The sequence below is a fragment of the Lichenostomus cassidix genome, chromosome 11 (genome assembly GCF_008360975.1).
Source record: "Lichenostomus cassidix isolate B80296 chromosome 11, HeHo_3.0, whole genome shotgun sequence".
Classification (NCBI taxonomy): Eukaryota; Metazoa; Chordata; class Aves; order Passeriformes; family Meliphagidae; genus Lichenostomus; species Lichenostomus cassidix.
In genome coordinates, this window is record NC_139492.1 from 9915057 (window position 1) to 9939280 (window position 24224).

At 41.6% G+C, this 24224-nt stretch overlaps 1 long non-coding RNA gene across 4 annotated transcripts in view; it reads left to right on the plus strand.

Moving 5' to 3' along the window:
• The window catches only part of LOC146432284 (uncharacterized), a 560777-nt gene that overhangs the window by 442596 nt on the left and 93957 nt on the right, over positions 1 to 24224 (plus strand). For all 4 annotated transcript variants that reach the window (XR_014854530.1, XR_014854528.1, XR_014854529.1 and 1 more), the window contains one exon: positions 11559 to 11649. This is a non-coding gene — a long non-coding RNA (uncharacterized LOC146432284). The remainder of the gene's footprint in view (positions 1 to 11558; positions 11650 to 24224) is intronic.

The window sequence follows — 24224 nt, forward strand, 5'->3', positions numbered from 1 at the left end:
AGCACTACTTACCAAAAAAATACAAACATCCTCTCAGCTTAGCTGTGTGTTGTTGCTTGCCTTGAAAATTCATCGTATACAGAAAGGTTTTACTGTAACATTCACAACTTTTTTCTTTTTTTTTTAAGTAAAACCATGAATCCTGGAGTATCAGTATGTGGTCATTTTTTAAATAGATATTTTTTTGAAAAGCTGTGTGACATTTTTCTTTAATGGCTGATTTTTTTTTAATGTCAGCTACATTTTTAAAGCATGAGGCCTGGTTGTAACTAGCCTCGGCACTGCTACTGTACATCAGACTGTACTATTTGATCATTAATTTATCACAGTTCTAGCAGTTTGTTTGACAGGTGATAGTGCTTTCATCTAATGGCTACACAGCAAGTGTGTGGTGCACTAAAGAGTAGATGCCACTGACTAGAGTTAGAAATCAGCAGACAACAGCCACTTTGCAGAGCTTTATCGATTTAGCAGAATCATTTAAAGATATGAAACAACTGGAATAATGAATGCCAATTCAGCTCACTGTAGGGTTTTTCTTATTTAGTTTGGAGTATATTAATATAGTTTTGTTGCTAGTAGTGTTTTTATTACAACTATTTGCAGTGATAAAAGAAGTGCAGAAATCAAGGTGAAAGTTTGAATATTTGTATTAGAAATACAGTCTGCGTGTTCAGTACAGCTTAGGAAATCAATGTTTGGCAGAACTATGAGACATATTGGAGTATTATAAATACTTAACCTCTGAACAAAGCCTTAAAGTTATCTGCTGCAAATGTTCTCTGAATTAGGTGTAAAAATATGAATATTACACTGGTAGGAGGAGCAATATAAGGCACCTTTTGCAAGCAACGCACCATTCAGCCATGGTGAGATTCTCAGGGCAGTCCCATGCAGGGCCAGGAGCTAGACTTGATGATCCTCGTGGGACCCTTCCAACTAAGGATATTTCACAATGCTCTCTGTACTTTTGTCCTCAAAGGAAAACAGCCTGTATTTAACCCATTACCTTTCATTTTGCACTTTGCTCATGGCAGTGAGTGTGAGCAGTGCTCGGTGTCGGCACCACAAGGCACGGCAGTGCTGATGGAGGTGGGAGTGCTCCAGCCGTGCCCCTGGCAGGGCTCCTGGCGCCAGGCAGGAGAGCACAGCCATGGCACAGCTCATCCACCTGCTGCCTGTGGGCGGTGGAGCTGGAATGTGGCTGCAGAGCTGCTCTGCTGAGATCCTGGCTGGATCCAAGGCGGCAGCCAGACCGTTATGTGCACAGAAAGTCTGCACCTTTGAATCCTACCCCACAGCGTAGCAGTGTCCAGGGTCCGTGTGTATATGAAAGCCCAGATCGATGCATTTATCCTTGTTTGCCAAAAGCCTGTCTCACAGTTGTTCTTGGTTTGGGTAAGTTGGCTGGGAAGGTGTGTTAGCATGAATCCAGTACCCTGCTTTACTGCAGCAGAACCTGATAGCCATTCCAGCAAGAAACAGTAACCTGTAAAATGTTAACAGCCCTTCAAACTCAGAGACTCTCCAGTTCTGAAGGACTTGGCTGCAGTACGTCTTAGATGAAATTATATCAGAGGTGGAATGGGTACTTTGAATTTTAAAGTCAGTGCCAGCAGACCTCTACCCCGATGTTGACAAGTCAGCTTAGGCTAAAGCACAGATGACTCATGGAAGTTAATTAATTTTCTGAGGTGCTGATTGCTCATATTTCCCACTGAAACCAATAGGGAAACTCCCACGTGTTGTAGTGGGAGCTGGAAACTGGCCATGCTCTGTTGTGGGACATCCAGAAGAAGCAGTGCTGCCTTTTGTAGTGGAGACCAGTGGGAGTTGCTTACAAACATGAAGGAAACCAAAATGATGGCAAATGAAATTTTATTTTCCTCCTCCTTGGTGCTTGTTACAAAAATCACAAGTAAATAGTAAACACAAAAGTTCATTAAACATTTTCAGTATTTATTTCAAGCATATCTGGATGCATGTATATGTTCTGCCTCATCTCCTTTTAATTGCAAGTCACATTGATGCCTGCAGGGTGGCCATGTACCCACTCCTGAGTGAAATTATGCTTATTAATATCAAGTTACTACTAGCCCACTGTCTCTAGGTTTGTAGTAGCTCATCAATGACAATGAGTCTGTGTAAGCCTTGCTGCAGGAAGAACCCCATTCTTTGGTTTTCTGTGTCAGCAAATCATCACCACTGAAGTTGAGCATGATGATCCCAATAGTTCTTCTCAGGAAGAGATGCCTAGCTTTTTTCAGGAAGAACTAATGGGACTGCCAGGCCTGTGCTACATGGACAGCAGGCAGAATGATGGCAGAGGCTGACATGACATAGAGCCAGAATGTAGCCTTTTGCTGAAGTTACAAGAATTTACACTGGTTCTGGAGTGCAGTGGAATATGAGATTCTCAGTGAATAGATAAATGTGTGTGAATCAGTAGGGCTTCTACAGGGGTGATCATGAACAATTTTGCTGTAAGCTTTTAAGTTCTTGTGCTGTCAGTCTGTCACATTTTCAACATATTAAATCTGGATTGGTTCAACTAGAAAGTTCTCTAGTTACTTCTAAGTAGAACCTGGTTAAATGTAATTGGTATTAAAGTGAATGTGATATCATCTGCTCTGCTGATGAATTAAACTGTTTTAGTAATAGTTAAAAAAAAGGCAAAGAAGAAAGAGCTGTGCTTTCATCTTGCATTCTTTCCCTTCACCATGGAGTGCTAGTTGGGAGTTACTCAAAGTTTTGTATTAGCTGCAAATCATGTTCTGCTTTTCCATTTGCCTTCCTGCCTACAGGACCACAAGATAAAAATACCCTGGACGAGCAATTCCCTTCATGTTCTTGCTACAACTTGCCAATTCCCAGTCCAGCTCCTCCTCCTTCCTCTGAGTGCCAGTTTGATGGGCAATCTTTACATTTTTGGCTATCATATTTTCAGGAGGTAGGATGGGTTTCTCCACAGCCAGCCTGGTTAAAAATAGTTACTTGCCTGAATGAAGAATTGCATCCTTGGCTGGTGGTCAGAAAGGGCACTTGCCATGTGATGGAGTCATATCTTGTCTTATCTTCTCTTAGAAGTGCTGCCTCTGGTTCTGCAAGGTCTTTCCTGGAAGATCCTGCTCATATGATTTCAGCATTTATTCCAGATGCATTTTCACTGTGATGACAGGGGAAGTGCTATGTGAATTTTTCCATTTGCTGAATAAGGAGGTTGGGCTCAGGAGAGCAGATTCGTCTCTCCATTGCTGCTGAAAAACAGGAATAATTCAGCTGGAATGAGTGAGGTTCTTCCAGCGATAGTCTTGTACCACAGAGATCAAAGTCTGCCCTTCTTCCCTCATATTCTAAGCTATACTTCAATGAATATGCAAACTGCATTTTTACCTTCTCTTTTCCTGCTCCTAATTCCCACAGTTGAAGTCCTGGCTTGAGCCACAATTAATATCCCCCTTCCCTCCAACACAAAGCTTGCTTCCCTCCCGCCTTTCCCACATGAAAATGTTAGGCACAGTTTGTGTTTTCAGTGTGATTAATATGTACGTCTACAACCCAAATGCTGAAGCTTCATCCCTGGGCTGCCCATTCCCACTCTTGCCACTGCTCTCAGGGTTTGGCAGACAGGGCAGGCGGAGGGGGTGGCCTACGTGAATGCAAATGCACGGCAGTGGGCAAGCTTGGCTTGGGCCGGCTTGTTTGTTTGTTGCTGCTGCTTTTTCTGGCCCTGCTCATTAGAGCCCAAATCTCTGGAAAACATCTAGCATGATTCATGTAAACACCGAAGACAAGTAGGATCAGACTTGCTGAGGGGAGGAATAAAAAGTAGAGGGGAACAAACACTTGGCGGGGGTCGGCTGCCCGCCATGGCCCAGTGAGGACTGGGAGCGAGAGGTATGCCAAGCAGCTCTTTGTCTCACATGCACATTAGGATAAGTAACATTGCTCCTCACCATCTGTCTCTCTCTATGAACCTCTGCCTCGTTCCCATGTAATAAGAAGATTCATAGAAGTACCAGCTGTGACCTTACAGGGAAGCCTGAGAAACTTTGCCTTTTTTACCAGCACTGGGAGAGTGAGATTTGGCACTGTTGAACACAGTTGTGTGTAATTTTTTTTTGTTGTTGTTCTGTCGCCATCTCTTCCCCCAGCAGTCATGCAGTGTTCATAGAAAGATGAAAGCCCCCATGGCAGTTCAGGAGAGGTTGGCAGCTGCCAAACATGAGTTTCAGAGGGCTATTTTTTTATACTGCTCTCCTTTATCCTCAAGGTGAGGAGACTGTCAGATGCAGCAAATTCCTAGTCCCTGTTAGCTGACACAGGTCAAGAGGACCAAAGTAGTAGTGACCAAGGTGAAACAAATTTTATCTTTATTTGTTTTATTAACCTGGCACGAAGCACAGAGAAATGCTGGCAGCCTTGGGGCTCTCTTACAGACATACTGATGTGTTCCCTATGGGTTAAATATAAGCTGTTTCACTGATGCCACATCCAGGGATGTTTGGCAGCTGAGGTTGCTGGCAGCTGACCCCAAGGGCATGATTGTGCCTGTGACTGTGTTGTAGGTGCCTGTGCAGCTCTGATGCAGGTAAATTTACAATGAGCTTTTTCACAGAGCAGCATTCAAGTCCTTCTGTTTCACACATTTGTGGCACAGCAAACTCAAAATTCCCTGACCCATAAATTTGTGGTGACATCTGTGTGAATGATTCACTTTTAATTCAGAATCATGCTGAAAAATTAGGGTGAAAAGGTTTCAAAGCAAGAAAAATTTGCTTGTTTGGCTAATCAAAATCTGAAGTAAGTAATATATATTAATTCAGCTAAACCATGTAATTTAAACTTGAATTAAGCACTTCATCTTCAAACCTGGTTTTTGTACATGGAAAATAAATTTCAAATTGAAATGCTTCATTTTTTTATATCAAAAGAAGTATTTTTAATTTTGCATTAAAAACAACCAGCTGAATATACTCTCTACCTGGATGTGAAAGAATATTACAAGAGATATAAATCTACATTTTTGCTGTTCAAGAAGTGTAAGATAAGATGGTTTCCATATTATAATTTAAAGGCAACTAAAATTCCATGGATACTTCTGGATAAAATAAAGGGAAGTTTCTAAAATAAAAGACCAAGAGCATTGGAAATTTCCTTCTTGAGCATCTGTATTTCTTGGGAAACTTATTGTAACTGTATAAAACCAGTTCCTCCAAACTTCATGATCATCAGTGCTGAGATATTTCAAAAGCAATTTACCCTTGAAATTATTCAGAAATTTAGAGCAAAAGTTTATTGTCTCCTCTCCCTTGCAATTGTCATGCAGGAGGGCTTGGCTTTTCACTGGGACTGTAGGAGTGTATGTTACTGAGACACTTGAAAATTGCACCCAATATCACCAAGAGCAGCAGATGGATCTGTCAGCTGTTTTGCTGAAAATGGTGAATATCTTCCCTGGAACATTCATAAGTTGCCTGAGGAAAAATTTCACAGTGGAAACAGTGAGATTTCTCTTTACATAACATTCCTAGTACTCACGAAAGTCTAGGTCCCCCCCGCCCGTCAGAGTAAAATACCCATGAAGCAGATGATGATGAATAGGCACAGCTGGGCTGTGAGAAGGGCATTTTCAGGAGTCCTCGGCCATAGCCTGACCGCAGCCCATCACAGTTGCAGCAGACAACAAGGGAACAGCGTCTTTAGAACTTTTGTCGCTCGTTTAAATATTTAGGTGGAGACTGATGTAGGCTCTGATGGTGACTTTGTGCCTCTCTCCTTCCATGGGGTCTTAGCAGTGAGGTGAGCAGAGTCTTCCTCATGTGGTCACCTCCAGGGCTGAGTGGGAGTGTCCAAGTCAGGAACTGGAGGTGTCCCAAGTCACGAGTCATAACATATTTACTGCCTTTGATTGATGATTTCCACATCTCAGAGGAGAGCTGATCACAGCTGTGGAGCTCTGGGGGAATCTGCTGACCACATGAACATATTAGGTCCCCAGGTAGAGCAACTTTTGGGCCTCAGGAAAAGGGGCCACTCTCCGCATTGTGGAGAGAATAATTTCAGCAATACACTTTGGCACCTTTCCTATCCATTGGGAGAGTTCAAATTGTCTTACTGCAAATATTTGTGAGCCTGATCCAGGGCCCTTTTTGTTGGGCTTTGTTTCAGATGGTATGAGTAAGAGCTGATCGTGTTGGTGTTACCAGAATAAAACAGTTCCCCTGAATTTGTTCCTATGTTTTACTGTTTACTTATAGATACAGTGCAAACCTGGCTCTATAATATTCTATTGGAAATAAAGATTGCAGATCCAGAGCAGCCTGTATTTAACAAAGGGTTATCTATGCTTTCAAGTTAATTTGCTATTAAGGCAAGGTGTGAAATTAAAATGCAGTAGCTGTCTCTGAATGCTCTGGAATAAGAATATCTTTTGTTCAAAAAGGATGTTAAGTGGACAGATGTCAAGTGAGATTTTGCCAGGTAGAGCTACTTTAATAAAAGAACCTTAGGAACTGTCTTAATTATAATATCTTTCTTAAAGTTTATTCTTTTTATTACTGATTTTTTAATGCATTACAATGTCTATAGCTAGAAATAATATCTGAATCTCTCTTAACTTTCACTAAATGAAATACTTATTGCAAAAAGGAAATCAGAGGGGTTTCTGAGAGCGAGATTTGTTATGGGCCTCATAAGTGTTTTAATTGGTCTGGAAATTTTGTGTAAAACCAACATAGGATTCCAGATATTTCTGTGGGTCTTACACACTTTTGATCATTCCTTTTCTGATGGCCTGGGAAATTACTGTTTATGAGTTTGCATATTGCTGTTGCAGGTAAAAAAGGAGAAACAACCATGCATGCACTTAGACCAAGGGGGATTTCCACATAGTTCCCAAGGTTCAGCTCCAACTTTTGTTAAATCTTATCCTTGGAAGCCTGAAATATTCAGCAGCTTTGTAATCAGAAGCATTTGTACACCAGAGTTTAGCCTTTTCTATCCATTGAGCAAAAGTTATTTTAAACAAAATTCTAGACCCTAAGTGGAAGATTTAAGGTATTCGGCATCAGCTGTGGGAGACACAGACTCTGGGTCAAGTTTTGAACTCAAATTCATATGGTGAGGGTTTGTGCGATTAGTCTTAATGGGACCAGACTCCTTCCTAATTGGAGAGCTGTTGAACAAGTGCTTGCATGTGCAGGGACTGCAGTCTGCTGGTAAATCAGCCATGTCTTTTGAGCAGGAAGAATGAAACCTCTAGACTCAGGCTGCCATGGATTCCAGTTTATTTGAAATCTGATTGGAAAGTTTGTAATGTGACTCAGTCCACACAACCAAGACAACAGCAATTTCTGGTGAAATTCTTCCTAACAAGCTTGGCTATTTGCACTGTCTGTCATCTGCTGTGGGATTGGGCTTTCTTAGGTGATTAACTGTTGAGGGGGCCCAGAGTGGGTGAGAACACCTACCTGGAAAGGCTGTGAGCAACAGCTCAGGCTGAGTAAAATAATGGGGGTTTGGGCATCTGTGAAAGCATGAAAAATTTTAAGGCTTTCCTCTAGTGTCTTATTTTCTCAGGGGAACCATATGGCAGGCTCTGCAAACAAAAGAGATAATATTCCATATTCAAAGCAGACATCTAATTGCATCTCCCAGTCAGTGGGCTCCAGCATATTTACAAGTTCTGTCTGCTGTAATACAGTGTGCCACTCTCGTTTACACCCGTGTGAAGCACAGTGGTGCAACCACCACATCCCTCTGCTCTGCTGTGTTTGTGGTAAGGACTCAGATGCAAATGCCAAACTTGCTTGTAGCATGGGCATAATAAAGTAGAGGAAAAACTCTAAACAGACTATTTGGAGCCTGATTTCAGTACACTAACCCAACTATGAATCAAGGAAAATTTTTGTTCCTTTGGGTACCTGTCCTTGTTGCATGCACGCCAAATGCAGGAAGAAACAAAGAAGTTGGAGAATGAAGGGAAATAAAACCAAAGGGGTTTTTTTCCTATTTATTGTTAGGCTTTCTTTTCAGAAAGAAATCCAAACATATATATCTGAAGAAGTCGATCCTGATTCAGATAATAAATGCAGAGCATAATCATGCATAGTGGCAAAACGAACAACTGCTCCTGCCACTGGAAGCTTATGGTGTCATCTATTGGGCCTAACCCACAGTCTTCCAGCTCTGAACCAGTTTTGGGACTGAGACAGTCACTGATGATATAGCTGCAAGTCTGATCCAATTTGATGTTTCTTTGTTGCTCTGTTGTGTAGTGCTGGACACTCTTAAGTCTTCGCAGGTAGCTGAGGATCACCAGAGGAATTTAAAATTTCTGCTTTCTGTTTGTTTCAAAGATGTATTCCTTTTTCCTGTGTAGGGAAAAGGACGGTGAAAAGCTGAGAATGGTCTTATTGCCATCAAAACCAGCAGCAATAACGTCCTGAGTGACTGCAGCAGAACAAGCTACTTAATCAGATTTTCCTACCTTCCTATCTTCCTACTCTATTCAAAGCAGGTACTCAGAGGTTTGTTACTCCCAACTGACAATTGAGCAGGTCTGGGTTGGGTTGGAGTCCCATGTCACCTGCTGGGAGTGTGGTACCCTTACATCCTCAGGGTTTGCTCTCTGCAGACATGGTCATGTTCCTTGCCAGCAGCTTTACTCACTGAGCTGGTCACAAGAAGAATAGACAAATTCATGCAAATGGGTGGCAATATGAAAACAAACCTACATTTTTGAGATTTATAATAATTTTTTCAGAGTTATGGTAATAAACATGCCATGAAAAATAGGTGAACAATTGTAGCATTGAGAATTTTATGTTAGATCAGGAATCCAGACTCCAAGTGAGATCCAATAGAAGAGGTTTATTGTTTTGCTCATTCAGGAGAGTAGCCAAACTGTATGTAAAATCTGAAAAGAAAAGAAATTCAGTAGTGGCTGTGAGCAAGAAAAGAGTATTTTGTGAGTTGGACAAGGGAGAAAAAATATGATACTAACTAAGTTCAGAAAGAAAAAAAATCAGTGTGTGGAAATCAAATGCATTCAGGACAGTTAAAGGAGACATAAAGGTAGTTATTAGACAGAATGATATGGTGAGAAATGCAAAAAACATGAAAGATATGGCTTTTAGTTTTCACTTTTCAGAGGTTATGACTTCAAAAGAAACCCACTGAAACAAAATAAAATGCTTCTCCCTCATGCTGAAGTGATTTGGCCCTAGGTGCCTGTGTTCTTTTTATAATTTTGTCCTCTGGAGGGTTCAAGTCCTCCTAAAGCTCACTCCAGGCAGCCACTCAAGCTCATTCACCTCAATGATTAGCGAGAGGCCTGCGGTGCACTGAAATATTATAAAGAGCCTATCGAGGAGCTCATCGTGAGCCAAACAGATTCCTGTCTTGGCAGCATTCCTCTTCCTGGTTTGTGAGATAAAAGGAGGATAGGTAAAGGTTAGCATTTCAAAGCAAGCAATTTGGGTCTTAAAATATTTGGTGAAATTATTCAAGAACAGTTCATTCATGTGGAAGTAGTTTCTGTGTATGGCTGTCCAGGTCAATGAAAGCTGAAGTCTGACACTGGCCAAGCAGGTAAAAACTGCCTGTGGGCTCCGTCAGCTTACATACCTGGGGACTCTGAACTTGACACAGTTAAGCCTGTGGGGAGCAGGATCAGGAGCTCATAGGCTTTCTGGAGTCAGCTCTACTGTTGTTTTAAGTTGGACTAAACTCCCCAATGTCATCAGGAGATCACAGCATGTACTTCAGGAGTGCTGATGTGCATCGAGGATTGCACTCTGTTCAGGCTCAGGAGCTCCTTCCTTCCCAGCTGCCCACCCTGTGCCAGAGGCTGCCCTCCCACTCGGCCCAGACCTCTTCCCCACCACAGCAGAAACCCAGTGATGTCTGCAGGGCGACTGGTCAGCTGGTGAATGATACATTAAATATTTGGCTCCATTCAGTACAAAATTAATATTCAAATATCCAAGTTTTCAAAATGGATGGGATGTAGGGTAGTGAGATGTGAGGATCCTGCCAGCTCTCAGCTGTGCTGCAGTCACACCAAGCCAGGGATTTTGGCAGAAGTCTCCTGCTGTATCTGAACACAACCAGTGTGTGTTATGTGACAGGGCAGCTCCTGGCTGGTTATTCGGGCCCAATAACATGAAGCTGTTTACAGGGGCTGAACACTTTCAAAACCAGCTCCTACTTATGTCATGGCTAATGACCCCTCATCCTGAACAGCTTGGGAGTGCCAGCAGGTACCGACCACGTTTCTGAAGCTGATAGGGTAAAGCACAGCAATCTCTGCTGAGCATCTGTGTAAGGACTAAATGCAAACATTTGTGGAGGCTTAGCAGGTCCTGTTCCTGAGCATCTGATTCTTTGTTTAAGACCTGTATGCCAAGTTGTCACATGCTCAGGATTCAGTAGCTTGTTGAAAAGGAGGTGTTGAGGAAAGGTTGCTAATAAAATTGCTTTTTTCAAGTGAAGAAGGAAAGGTACAAGAGCTGGGTTTTTAGTGGGGTTGGTTACTAAGACTTTGGCAAGTGCAGGCAAGCTGAGATTGTGTTATCATTTCACACAGTGTGGTAAATGTTTTAGACTTAAATTGTAGAGATTATTATCTGCAAGCTGAAAATACCTGTTGATATGCCCTCACTGAATGGACATGTCTGCATAGAATTACAAAACAACCCTCCTGTGATGTATTATCTCCAACTTTGAAGGTGAATGAAAAGGGGAATAATCTATTGGACTAGCAGTACTAGCAGTAATTTGGAAACCCTAATACATGTAATTCATGGGAAATAAAAAGTGAGTTTCTTTGTAGTGACCCTGGGCAATTTGGCAATTCAGTATGAGTCATATTGTTATGGAGAATTTCTTACTTTTTTTGAGGAAATCAGGTATGGACATCTGCCATCCAGTAAAGGAACAGGAAAGGACATCTACCCATAACTGTTGTTAATAAGTTTCAGCCACTGGTATTTCAGAAATTCTGTTTGACAGAACTTGCAGAAGTCCAGTGCAAGGTGTTTTCTGAGGCCTCTGTGAAGCTGCATCACACACCAAGTTGATGCTGGACCAGCATGAACAAGCATGCACTCAGCACAAGAGAACAGGTGCAGAAATTGAATCCAGGTGCCATTCCCCTCTCCTTTGGTGGACTTGGGAAAAAAAAATTGAGCTCCATCTTCAGTGTCATTTTGAATCCTGTCTTTGTTTCCTGCCATTTTACTGTTGGATTCTGTAGCATGCTGTGTGATTTTACTGGGCTTGTGAAATGTACATACTCCAACTTAAAAATCTGCATGTTCCCATCTGTACCCTGAGGATATTTCAAAAGGGGGGAATTCAGAAACTGGTTTTCATGAAGAAGAAAGGTTTCATGAATTTTGCAAACTTTTTCCTTTAAGTGCTTTTTTTACACTTGAGTGACGCTTACGAATTACTTACACCATCCACTATAATTTAATGCTTTACACAATGAAGAGTATCTGCTGTTCTTTGTGTATTTCAATACCAATGCTTTCCTTATCTATTTTTCCCAGCTTGCCACTTCGTGCAGCAGAGGTTCTGTCATGTGATATTACTCCACACAGAGGGAAGTTGGAGAGCCCTGCACGCTGCTTTACTCCACTGGTAAGCAGTCAGAGGATTTGCTTTGGTCATAAATGCAGTTTCACAACGTGCATCTCTCCTCTCTCTTGCATGATGAACATGGCATTTCAACAACTGAAAATTCAGTGGTTGTCAGCTGAATCAGGATTCAAATTAATAGCTTGTGTGTTTGTTTGGAATATTTTTCAGTCCCAATATTGATTTGTAGGCACTCCAAACTACACTCTCTTGTAAATGCATGTGTGCAATTTTTGTTAACACCAGGGAGGACATCATCTGCATGCTGAGTGAAGGGCAGATTGTATTACTTTTCTTCTGGATTTTACTGTCTTCACACAAGCTTGGTGTAGTATTTTTCATACTCTCAGAGACCTTTGCAAAATTAGGAACTGTTGCTGCGGAAATACTCATATTTGAGACTGCTGTATAAGTATTATCAAAACACACAAACTATTGTATTACAGACCATACCTGCATACATCACTTACCTAATTCCTACCCCTGTGACTCTGTACCTACTTTATTATTTCTGAAATATTTTGCAAGGGGAAAGTAAAGCAAGGAATATCTCTGGGTAGACTCAGGCTACAGAGTCCAGTCATTGTTAAGAGATTAGGAGATTTATTCTGATTTGTCCTTTATTTTTGCCTTCAATTGGCAGTTCATTCCATCTTCAAATAGTTAACTAAAACAGCCTTCTATCTGCATTTGGAAAGGAGTCTAGGCACACAGTTTTTAAGTGGCATAAGTAATATAAAAAAAATTCATTTCTTATGTCCCTGCAATACTTGAGCAATTAAGATTTCCTTCCACCCTCTCACCCTGTATTTTTCTGATGTCTTTAATTTCATAGATAGGTTTGGGCCCCTTTCCAGGAGCTGGACTTCTCAGTAATGGGTGTGATTTGTCTCATGTGGGAATCCTGAATAAAATTACCAATAACATACTTACATTCAATTAAATGTTTCAACATACACATCATTTAGCCACTCAGTAGGGAAATGCTCTCTGCCACGTTCAAGGAATGGTAATCAATACATGCTCACTAGTAACATGTCTGAAAATATCAAAACACTATAAGGAGCTAGGTGATGTAGATGACTTTGTCTTAGTAAATTGCAGTCTGACAGCTTCGCTTAGCCCTAATCAATTCCTGTCCCCGTTGTTCAAAGGCAAACTATCGACTGCTTTAGTTGCTTCTGACTCAGTGTCAGAAATCATGAATCATCCCTTTTTCTGGAGAGAGGCAATCTGGACACAATCAGAAAATGACCAGGACACATTGTCCCATTGAGACAACATTGAGAAAAAAATTACATTTAGAAAAAAAGAATAAAAATCAGGCCTGGGGGTGAGCTAAAAGGGTGCTCTCACCTCTTGAAATGTCATACACTGACACAGGCAGGATAATGCTGTAAAAACAAGCAACTCAAACAGCCTGTCCACAGAAGGAAAGTTTCAGGTTTGTGCATGCCTATCAAGAAGATGTGAAAGGTGACCTGTGATTCTGGCAAGTTGTTCTGTGCAAGAAAGCACTGAGCTTTGGCTGTGGAAAGGTTGAGTGAGGAGCTGTGTGAGTGCCAGGGGAGCCCAGTCTTCTGGGCCTACAGAGCTTCACCCATGACCCTGCTTCTGCTGAAGGATAGGCAGGTGGGAAAATGGGGAAAATCTCTCATCTGTGTGTGCTTACAGGTGTCATACTGAAGGCAGCATGGAGCAGTAGGCAGCTAAGAGAGGTGACAGCAGCGTCTGTCCAGAGTCTTTAACCAGTCTGACCCATTCATGCTGCATATAGGCACCCTTTTGGCCAGTGCTGAGAGGTAAAGAAAGGTGAAGCTCTCTTGTGCTTTTCCTTTAGATGTGAAGGTCAGGCTGCACTTATATTTGAACACTGTATACATTTGAGTTGAACCATGGGTATAGGCCAACATATGAAACACCAGATAGGCACTGTCTCTCTCATGTGAATAACTTGATTAATGCCTACTTCTTTCCCTAATAAATTAGTCTTCTGCCTCCCGGTGAGCAGGTAAGATGTGGAAATAAAGTTGCCTCTATGGCTGGAATAAAATTACTTGGATGACAAATGTGTTGGTGAGGATCTGCCAGAGTTCACAAAAGAGCCAGAACCAATCAACCTGATTTTCTGAACTGTGGGTACTCAAGTTAGACAAATGTAAAATGCATCCAGCTCTCTCTAACGTGTATGTACATCCTCCATGCTGGGACTGCACTCCAGGCTTTTGAAGTTTAGCCAGTAGCCACTGTATTTCTGGTTGTTTAGCACTTGCTAAAGAGGAGCTCAGTAGCAGCAGGATGAATTAGAATTTTTGCCCCAGAAAAGAAACAGAGAAAACAAAAACCGAACCAGACCAGTAGAAATCCTTTTGGAATATGTATAATTTTATTAAGGGAAGATCTAAAAATAACAGATATGGGTATTTTTTCTGTACAAATTGAAGTGTGACCTGAGAAACAGTGCAGTTTTGTAAAAGTTTCTTAAAGTATATGTGTGTAAGAATGGCTTGAAACTAATGGATGGAAAAATAAGCATGTGGAGAAATAAAAAACAGCACAAAGGTTTAAGCACCCTATATGACATATACTACTACTGCAGAATGAAGCAGACTTTGCAGTTGTCTTTGGTGTTTTATAATATGTCTAACTATAAAATCTCTAAGAAAATATATAATTTCTCCATCTGCCCTCCCTTCACTTCCCTCTTCTCTTTCCCTACAACTGAGTGATACTTTCTTTGGGGGAAGGGCCTGGATTTAGACACATTAATTGAGGGTTACAGTTTGCTCCACTTGCCATTTCAGGAGGCTGCATTAACATCCCACCTGGCAGTGTTGTTTACAAGCAGTTTTGCAACCTTTCCATTCTGCTCCCTTATTTTTGTTAGGCGTAGTGTAATGATGCCATATGACATTTTGAGTCTGAATTGATATTCTCTGCGGTATCTCCTCAGGCCTGTTATGCTTTGGGTGTTTGCATTGCCTGTTCAGACACCCACGCACAGTGTGGTTATTTTCATTTGTGACTGAATGCAAGCTGTACGCCGGATGTCACAGGAATATGTTTGGAGCTTCCATTGATCTCTTAACTACAAATAATCATTATAGCTGCAAAACAAATAGTGGATCAAAACTGTGGGAACGTGGCCCAGAAGATGCTGCTCACTTTTCCATCTGAAATTCATGATATGTAGGTTGAAGTTATAATATATAAATGGCTGAGAGGCTTTTACAAGAAAACAAGACAGGATACCATTAGGCAAGGACTGATTGGGAAGAAATTGGCTTCATGTCTTTAGTTCTTTAGAAGAAGAAAATGAGAAAAAGGTATAGGCACCCATGCAGAGCTGGTTGGCTTGTGGGATTCCTCAGTGCTAAGGCAATGCTTTCTAAATCCGCTGCTGTAATTTTGACTAAACACAGGGGTTTGCTTCTCAATGCTGTTGCTTTGTAGCAATCACACAGTTTGCCTGTTCCACCCCGGCGATGGCTGCACCCTGTGTAAAGAGTTGGTGGAATTTATAGACATGTCCCATGTTCTGTGGGGATTACATTCAAAACTTGTTCTTAGTTGTTTAATTGCAGGTATTGGTGAGCATGGTTTGGAAGCAGAGAATTAAATGCAACTCTGATATTGAGATGATTTAGTTATTTGCTGGGAGAAACATGGGCTTGGGAGGAGAGTTGTTTGAAAGTTTAAATCAAAATTATGTTACATTGCAGTATTCAGGTTGCAACATCCCATGTCCTTGCACTCCTTGACCTTACTTAGAAGAAAGGAAAAATTACAAGATCTTGTCAAAAATGAATGCTGTTTTTATGGGAAGAAAGGTGATCCAATGCTTCCCTGAAAATTCTAGTTAACCTCTTTTCCTTGCCCACCTTCCCTGGGTGTAATCCTGGACCAGTCACAGAGGGCATGTCTGTGCCCATGGTGGGATGGAGCTGTCCCTTGCACTGCTCCCCAGCATGTAGTCAAGCCCTGCTGAGAGTCTGATTTCCAAAACAGCCCAACATGAACCCAGGCAAGCTCGTGTCTGTGAGCATGAACTGTCACAGCTGCATGTTGCCACAGAGGATGAGGTTAGGTCAGTGTCAGCTTGGCCTGTGCTGCTTCAAACAATCCACTCCTCCCTTAATGTCTCTCTGCTTTGGTCCTCCCTCTGTAAAATAATAAATTTCACTTCTTCCAGGATGTCTTCCACAGATAAATGCATTGACAGGTATGGTGCAAGTAGCCACTGCAGCACTGGAGAATTATTTATATATCTACAGACTTCAGATGTAGGCAATTGCTCGCTGAAACTTGTCCTTACAGAGCCAGGAATGCTTTCAGTTCCTTCCTAGAAGAATATCTGGTGTTCATTAGAAGCTGGTGGTTTATGTGTTTTAAATAATTGTTCACAATGATTCCTGTCCAGAAGAAATATGTGGGACATAAGCAGCCTTATCTGGCAGCAGTGTGCATGGAGCCTACAGTCCTTGGCCCTGCCAGCTCCATGCTGCTGGCCAAGCACTTTCTGCAGCAGTGGTGTGACTGCTAATGGTGACAGTGCTGGATCAGTAGCACTGCTCTGTCTTTGAAAAGTGGGGGGAAAGCTGATTCTGGAGTTCATTCCATCATATCATAATTGTTTTGGGATAATTATTGAATGTGCACGAGAGCAGCTTTTTCTTTTTTCCCCTGCAAATGAACTGTGGTTGGTGTTGCGCTATTTTGGTTTTGTTTTCTGCTTAACATTCCACTGTAAGTGCAGCTCCTCTGAGGCTTGAAGTGAGACAAAACTGAACCAAAGTGACTTTGTTTTCTCTGTGTAAGAGGATGGACACTGAGTGATAATGACATATTTTGCGTGTGAGCAGCAGGTGCGAGACCAAGTGTCTACTGCGGATTAAAGTAAATATGTTTTTTTTCTATATTTAACTGATATGTGACAAAGAAACAATGTTTAAATGTCACTTTCCATGGGTTTTTTGTGTGTCTGTAATTATACATTCTAATGTGCCAAGTAGCTACTCACTGAAGTTCAAATTTACATAGTAAAGTTGTGCATAACAAGGCAAACAAGATACAGTCTAGCATTCATCTCCATGCATCTGGGCTGCCTCCACCCAGCAGTTACACTACCAACAAATGAATGTTTTCTGCTTTCTTGAGTTCACATAAATAGCTGTAAATTCCTATAATTAACTATGATAAGTCACTCCCCACTATTAAAACAAAGACGTGTTTGTTTATCGGTCGTACTTGCATCCACCACTCTTAACATTACAGTGTCGACTGATGTTTTTTCACTGTGTTAAACAAAGCAGAAATATTCCTGTTGGGCAATGCCAGAGTCCCAGGAGCAGCCTCAAAAGCAGGAGCACCGGGCTGTCGCCTGCTGAACGCTCCACTTCTCTGCTGAAGGCTGTTTCTTTTCCTGGCCCCTTTCTGCTCCAAAACCAGGAGTGTTTAGGTGGGAGTTGAGGCTTTGGGGAGCAAGGCATAGCTTGGAAATAGGGAAGGAAATGCAACTGAGATATTGAGATCAATTAGTCCTTATGAGACCTAAAGTAAAGCAGTTCTGAAGAACGTCTGATTTTCCAAGTAACAAGCCTACATTTAGTTGTAGGTTGCTTGTAGCAAAGCTGCTTCCAACTTTGCTGCCTAAATTTTTTTTCCTGATATTCAATTAGACTGGTAGTGATACAAAAAATATTTGTGACACTTTTCCTCTCAAATCTGAATTGGGGTTTTTGGGCGGGGGGTTCAGGGTGGTTCTGTGGGCTTTTTTTGTTTGGGGTTTGTTGGGGTTTTTGAGGTTAGGGACACCAAATTTAGCCCCAGAACCTCAGTTTTCTTCCCAATTCTATATTTACTTTTTAAGCCTACTCTCAGAGCCTAGTGGAAACTCTGCTTCACTTAATTCTTATATACATAAGACTATCTGCTGCATTTTGGGGCTGTGCTCAGGTTGCCTCTACTATGAAGGGACTTCTTTTCACAGCTTTTAATGTCTCAGAAGTAATAAATTTTAAGAGATGCTGACCACAGAATTAAATTAGGCACCTAAATTACAACTCCCATGAAATACTGTAAAGGCAGAGGTAAGATGGTAGGAAATATAACAGTGACAGTTTTGTTTTGTCTAAATTTTCCATGAAGAAGTATTTTGCAAGTTATGTCAAATTGGAAAGCTGGTCATATATCTCTCTCTGCATGGGAACAAGATCTTCTGTGGTCCACAGATTCCATGGGAGTGGATGTGCAGCAGTGGCAGGATGCTGATAGTCAGAAATTGGGGTCATTCTGTACTCTGGCATCTCTATACCATTTTCTTCCCAGCATGTGGGCCTGTTAGTTGCATTATGAATATAGTAAAAGATTTGCTCTCTAAAGAAAACAGCTGTAACTCAGAACTTTGTATCTGCTGGAAGAGATTAATAGTTGACCATCTGAGATAGGAAGGGTACTCAGAAAGCACATTGTGAAATTTAGGGCCACTGATGGTTTAGTGGTTGTTAGTCATGAAAAAAGTAAGAAATTATTTTCTTTTTAGCTGGTTTCTTTGGATAGTAAAAATAAGTTCTTCCCTTCATATTTTAAAGCAGACTATATGTAGCTGCTTCCTTTCTTATGGATTTTGTTAGACATAATTACCTTGCATGAACAGCACGGCACATGGATTATACAGCAAATTCTGTTTTAGCCATGCAAACTCCCAGTGACACTGTAGGCTCTAACAGCTGGGAAGATGTGATTACAGACTTTCATGTTAATATTGGGTGCCTTAAAGACTGCTGAAGCTTGTTCCCAGGTCAGCAGAGTTAGCACAGACTAGCTAAGGATAGTGAAGCTAAGGCTTCATTAAAACAAAGAAATGGTGTAGAGGATTTTCTGTGAAAAATAGAGAAAAATAAACCCATCAAGTTTATTATACTGAAAGAGTTAATTCTTAATTCTTCACCCCAAACCAAGGCACAAGTCACTCCTAGATTCCCACACTGTCCTTCTTGCTTGGCCTCTTGTGAAAAGCTATTATTGCCATGCTTACACTGATATTTACAGGCTCCAGAACTACTTCTGGCCTTATTGTATTTATTAAGTCCTGTGTAAAATATATGGAAAGAGATGTAACATGTTGTAGCATTTTGAATAAAGACAAAAGGGCAGAAGATGAAGCCATGATTCCTCATTTCACGCTGAGAAACTGAGACATGGGGAGATGTGGTGACTTGCCCCAAAAAGGCCCCATCCACCAGGGATTGCTGCTCCTAATGCTGCAAGAGTGGCTGGGGTGGAACCTCTTGTTGCTGAGCTTTTACATCCTGTGATGAGCAGAGTCAGTGTGTGGAGCTCAGCCTTGAGCTGAGTACTTTGGTTTTTAAATAGAGCTTATCTTCCTGAAATAAATGCAGTCTCCTCTCTCACTCTGCTCTAAGCAACATATTGATAGATCAATGGAATTTTTCAGCTCTAAACTCTGTCTTTGGATAAAAGCAGTCAAAAGAGTTGTTTAGAATTTCTGACTTTTATTTTAAGTCCTGGTTTCATATTCTTTCCAGGAGGGAGGATAGAAACACAATGGTTTGGGAACATGAGTTTTTTTCCTCCCAACTCTAGGTTTGTCCTGGGACCAGCCTATTTTACATGAGCTCAGTACAGCTGTAAAAGGAAGAACTACAAAAAAGGCCAACAAATAATAGAGTATAGCAAAAACCCACTTAAAATCTTACAGCTCAGAATACCACAGAGCCTCATTTGTCTGTAATTCTGCTCTGTTTAATGGAACCCCTTGCGTCCAATTCTCCTTGTATTTTTATTAATCTTTGTGATTTTCCCTAATGATCTTGTTATAAAGGCATCACATCACATGGCACAAGGACAATGCACATAAAAAGTTAAGAATGCATTTAACTACCAGCCATTGATTAGTGTTCTTGATGAGCTTAAATACTACCTGGGAAAGGCTTTCTATCAAATGCAATTGGCTGCAAATGCATTAAGCTTAATGAAAGTCAAGATTTGGGTATATATGAATATTTTTCCTAAGAAGAAGCACCCTTGCCATGAGAATATGAGTGCTTGCTATCCAGCCTCCTGCCCCAGTGGGAAGGGGTGGCAAATGGCAATTTGTGTGACCCCCCCCAGAGCTCAGCCCCAATTCCCATTCCACTTAGTTTGCTGTAAATCAGGAGGAATACCACTGGTGTCAGTGAAATTGAACAGGTCCTGATAGTTCTTGTGATCTGCTGATGCAGAGGAGATGAAAGATATCTGTTGGTGAGGTCTGGGAAAATGTCAATCTGAGGGATCCGGCAGCAGATTTTGGGGAGGGAGGGCAGCCTGGTATTCTCCAGGTCATGGAATTCAGGAGCAGAATCAGGAGCAGAGGCTAAGTGGTAGTAAAAAACTTCAGCAGACCTTCCCAGGAGCTCAGGTGAGATGCACGTAGAGTGTCAGATGTTCCATGGTAAGCACAGAGAGCACTGTGTGCTGACAGCAGGATTTTGTCCTTCCCATGGTCACCCTGTTGTGACAGTGAGATAAACTCCATCCTGCTGACTAAGAGTGCATATGAAACATTAGTGCAGAGTAGGAACATGCTGCAAAGCCAGACATTGGGCTGCCATGAGCACAGAGTACCACAGAGCCAACCCCCCCGGCTTGCAGTTTAACCACAAGAGCCTGTTTCTTCCCTGTGTCTTTAGAGACACCATTCCACAAGGACTCCAGAAGCTGCAACATGTGAATCCACTGTCACCTCTTCCTGGACTGTAGTGATGTCTTCAGCTTCCAAATTTGTTCTTTTCTGCTCTCCAGACTTATTTAATTTACGGTAGTTTGAATACTGGTTACCACACATATTTTCTTTGGCACAATTTTTTCCAAAACCTTTCCATAAAACTAAAAATATAACACACTGAACAAACCACTCCATTACCCAAAGAGAAGACTTATTACTGAAACTCAGGAAAGTATATTGAGAAGTATTAATTTTAACTTCAGCTTCTGTCATAAAATTCTGAAAAACAAAAAAATCTGAAACATGCAATTAAAATAATTGTAGGTGTGTGGATGCCTGCCTCCAAGCAAGGAATTTAATAATACATTAAAACCTTTATTTTTGATTCCAGCAAAATATACAATTATAGCCATACAAGCTGCCATTGCATCACTTCTTGGCTTCATGGAGGAAACTTCACCTACTGCTATTTCTACTACATGCCAAGATATTATTACAATTCTTACTTAATTTAACAGAACAGTATGCTCTCCAGTACACTGAACTGAAAATGACACACACTTTCCTAGTAAGATGGTATTTACTATTGATTTATCTTGCCCTAGAGAGTTCTGGTTAGCATTCCAGTGATAACTGACCCTGCTTTATTTAACTCTTTCCAAAGTGCATTTTTATTTCCAGCAGTGCCTTGATACTAGAAGGCACTGAAATGCTAGTTCAGACAATAAATTTGCAAATGGCTGATTCACACTATATTCATCATTTTTAAGATTTATAAGAAAAAAGAGAAGTCTCAGGATAAGATATGATTAATTATCTCATTAAAGTAACAGAGAATTTTCAGATCTGGATTAGGGAGGAATTGTCATCTAAGCTTTCCAAGTACCACCTTTGTTATATTGCAGGCTTACAATTCATGATGCTTTAATAGGCATCTTTCAAACTAATACCTCTTCCAGAAAGATGCTAACAGGCATCTTTCAAACTATAGCCCTTCCACTGCCAACACTGGAGAGGTCTAGTTTCATCATATTCCAACAGTTGCAGTGCAAATTAATAGTCTTGTACTAGTCTCATCCATGGAAGGTTCTTCTGCCATTTCACCAAGATCCCTGCTGTGCCCTAAAGCCTTTTCGATTGTGTCAGACAGTGTAATGAAAGACAGCACCTCTGCCTACAAACTATGCTTTCCCAGGATGACATGAATCTCTTAAAATACAATTTTAAATGGTCCCAATTCAAAAGTATGAGCTGAAAAGATCTTCCAAAACAATAGCAGTCTTGTTATGGTAACTCAGTATGCTTAGTCTTTATCGTAGAACTACCACTGGTTTGGGGCATTTACTACAGAGATGGGACGACGTGCATCCCTGCTGTTACCTAAAGGATGTTAGGAAGATGAAACAGAAAACACAGCATTTACTTGTGGCATCAAAAAAAACTTTATTGTTGCATTATTTTTTGGATATGACAGTTCTTAGTGTTGTTCCTTCTCTGATCTTCCTTTTTACAAGAACTGTATAGCCATTTCTGAACATTAGAGTGAGCTAGAGACATGTCACAAGTGAAGTTTCACCCTCAGGGCCTCCATCTATAACTTTATTGTCATAAGTAGGCATGTGTGGGATTCAGAGCAGCCCTAAGAGTCCTTTTTAGTAGACTTAGTCTGGAGAGGAGTACACATAGGGCTTGATCTGTAAGTGTGTGTGAATACAGTTAGTTGTGCACACCTTCACCTGCAGTCATCTGTGTGGGGGTTAGTAAGCCAGAAAGCTCCTTCCCCTGGACTTGGAGCAGAGGAGTGCTCAGCTCAGGTGCCAGTGCATAGCATCCAGAGTGCAGCTCCTGTTCACTGCCCCAACCACCCTCCCCACCTTTCCTCACAACACTTTGCTATCTCCTGCTTCTGGCATGCAACAAGTCACGTCTACATCCTTCTTTAACTTGTCCCATTGCCATTGCTCCTTGCAAGGTTTTGGAACTGCTTTTATTGTTTATTGATTACTTTCAAAATTGCCCTGGTAAAAGGCAATGGTTCTCTCACAATTGCTTCTGTTTTGTATGCTGGTAGATCCAAGCATGAGTGTTATTTTATTCCGGCTATGCCTTCCCACACCTGGAACCACATCTGGATGAGTCTGAAGCAGCTGCATTAAAAACTTACATGACTTCACTCTTTGTATGACTACATTGACCCCAGGCTCTTAAACACTGTAGAAGTCTAGATCTTGGCTCCCAACAGAAGGATTAGACATATGATTTCTTGTGAATGTAGAATATTTATATATGTACTCAGTTTTTTCACAGGTCTAGTATCATCCCTTTCTTTGGAGACTGTGGAGCATTGACCCTGCTTGAGTGAAATCTAAAAATTGCAGATGTCTCAGCCAAGCTATTTTCTGCTTAGTGCTGTTGACATACAAAACTACAAAGTGTTGCTTTGCCAGAAAGGCACAGGAGGTGGATGACACCTGGAAGACACTTGTGATTATCCCATGGTTTTGCTGTTGCCCCAAGGAACATGATTCCACTTCCCTCAGCAATGCCCTTCTTCATCACACCATGCTTACTTGGCTAATCCCAGAAGTGGCAGACATAAATACCTATAATTAACACTGACAGTTAATACTTGTGATGTGACAAATGATTCCTCCTGCCTCCCTCTTGAAGCAATCCGGTAATTATCCTGATCCCTATTTTATGTAATCGCAGTGTGTGCCACTCATTTGCCCTCCTAACCAACCTTCAGCAGTGGCAATGCACACAGGGTTGCATCTGTGCTCAGATCAGCAAGCTGCCAACAGAGCAAGGAGGCACTTGTGTGTGGTGGCACTGTGGTGCTGCTGGTGTTTAAAACACAAACCCATGCTCTGAGAGATGGGACAAAGCAAGGGCAGAGCCTCCATCCAGGGTTCCTGCTGTCCTTCTGGGCCAGCACATTATTGGGCCAAGAAACTGCCATGAGGGCTCTCAAGCCACTGGGCTGCTCCTTCCCATTCATTCCCACCCTGATTTCCTGACCCACTGTCAGCAGTGTGCCCACACTGCAGCCTCCATCATCAAATTGGTGCTGCTTGATAATTGCCCCTATTTGAAGAGGAGGGAGCAGGAAGAGCAGACACCAGCTCTGCCTCTGAACCTGACACTCTGTGCAGCTACACCTCAAGTTCTCTCATCCTCACCTTAACTTTAGTTAGGTCAGGCAGTGAAGGGTTAATGTGGAAAAGCAAAGAGCAGCATTGCTCCCAGGAGCTCACCAGAGGTGACAGGGTAGCTTGCTGCACTTCTTTCAAATATTGGCAAGATGGACTTTTTAAATGCAGGTTATGTAATGTGTTTGGGGACTATTTAAAGTAAATGTTATTGACAGCCATTACATCTGGTAGTATTAGTAAGTATTTAGGGAATTTTTTTTAGAGGTGAAGTATTGACAGGAAAGGCTGTAACAGCTACTTCTGGGCCATTACAATTTATCTTCTAAATCAGTCTGGGTTTATGGTTCACTGACATGTTTCACCCTATTACCTACTAAAGGGTGGTTAATGACAATGTGTGGCTACACATGATACTGGAGCATGTGTGACACAGCACGTCTAGGATGCAAAGGCCTTGCAGGGAAGTGCTCCTCTGAGGAAAGCTGCTCACAGCACATCTTTGCAGGGCTGCATCTTAATACCTACATAATAGAATAGAACGTTGAATTTGACCCCTCAGAGTGATTCCCTAACTTGCAAATTGGTCAAGTTGTGGTAAATCTTGTGTGTCGGACAAACCCAGGCATTACAAACTGCCCTACAGTACATGGGGGCAAGAGCTGCAGTGGCTGTGAGTGGCCTGGCCATCCTGACCT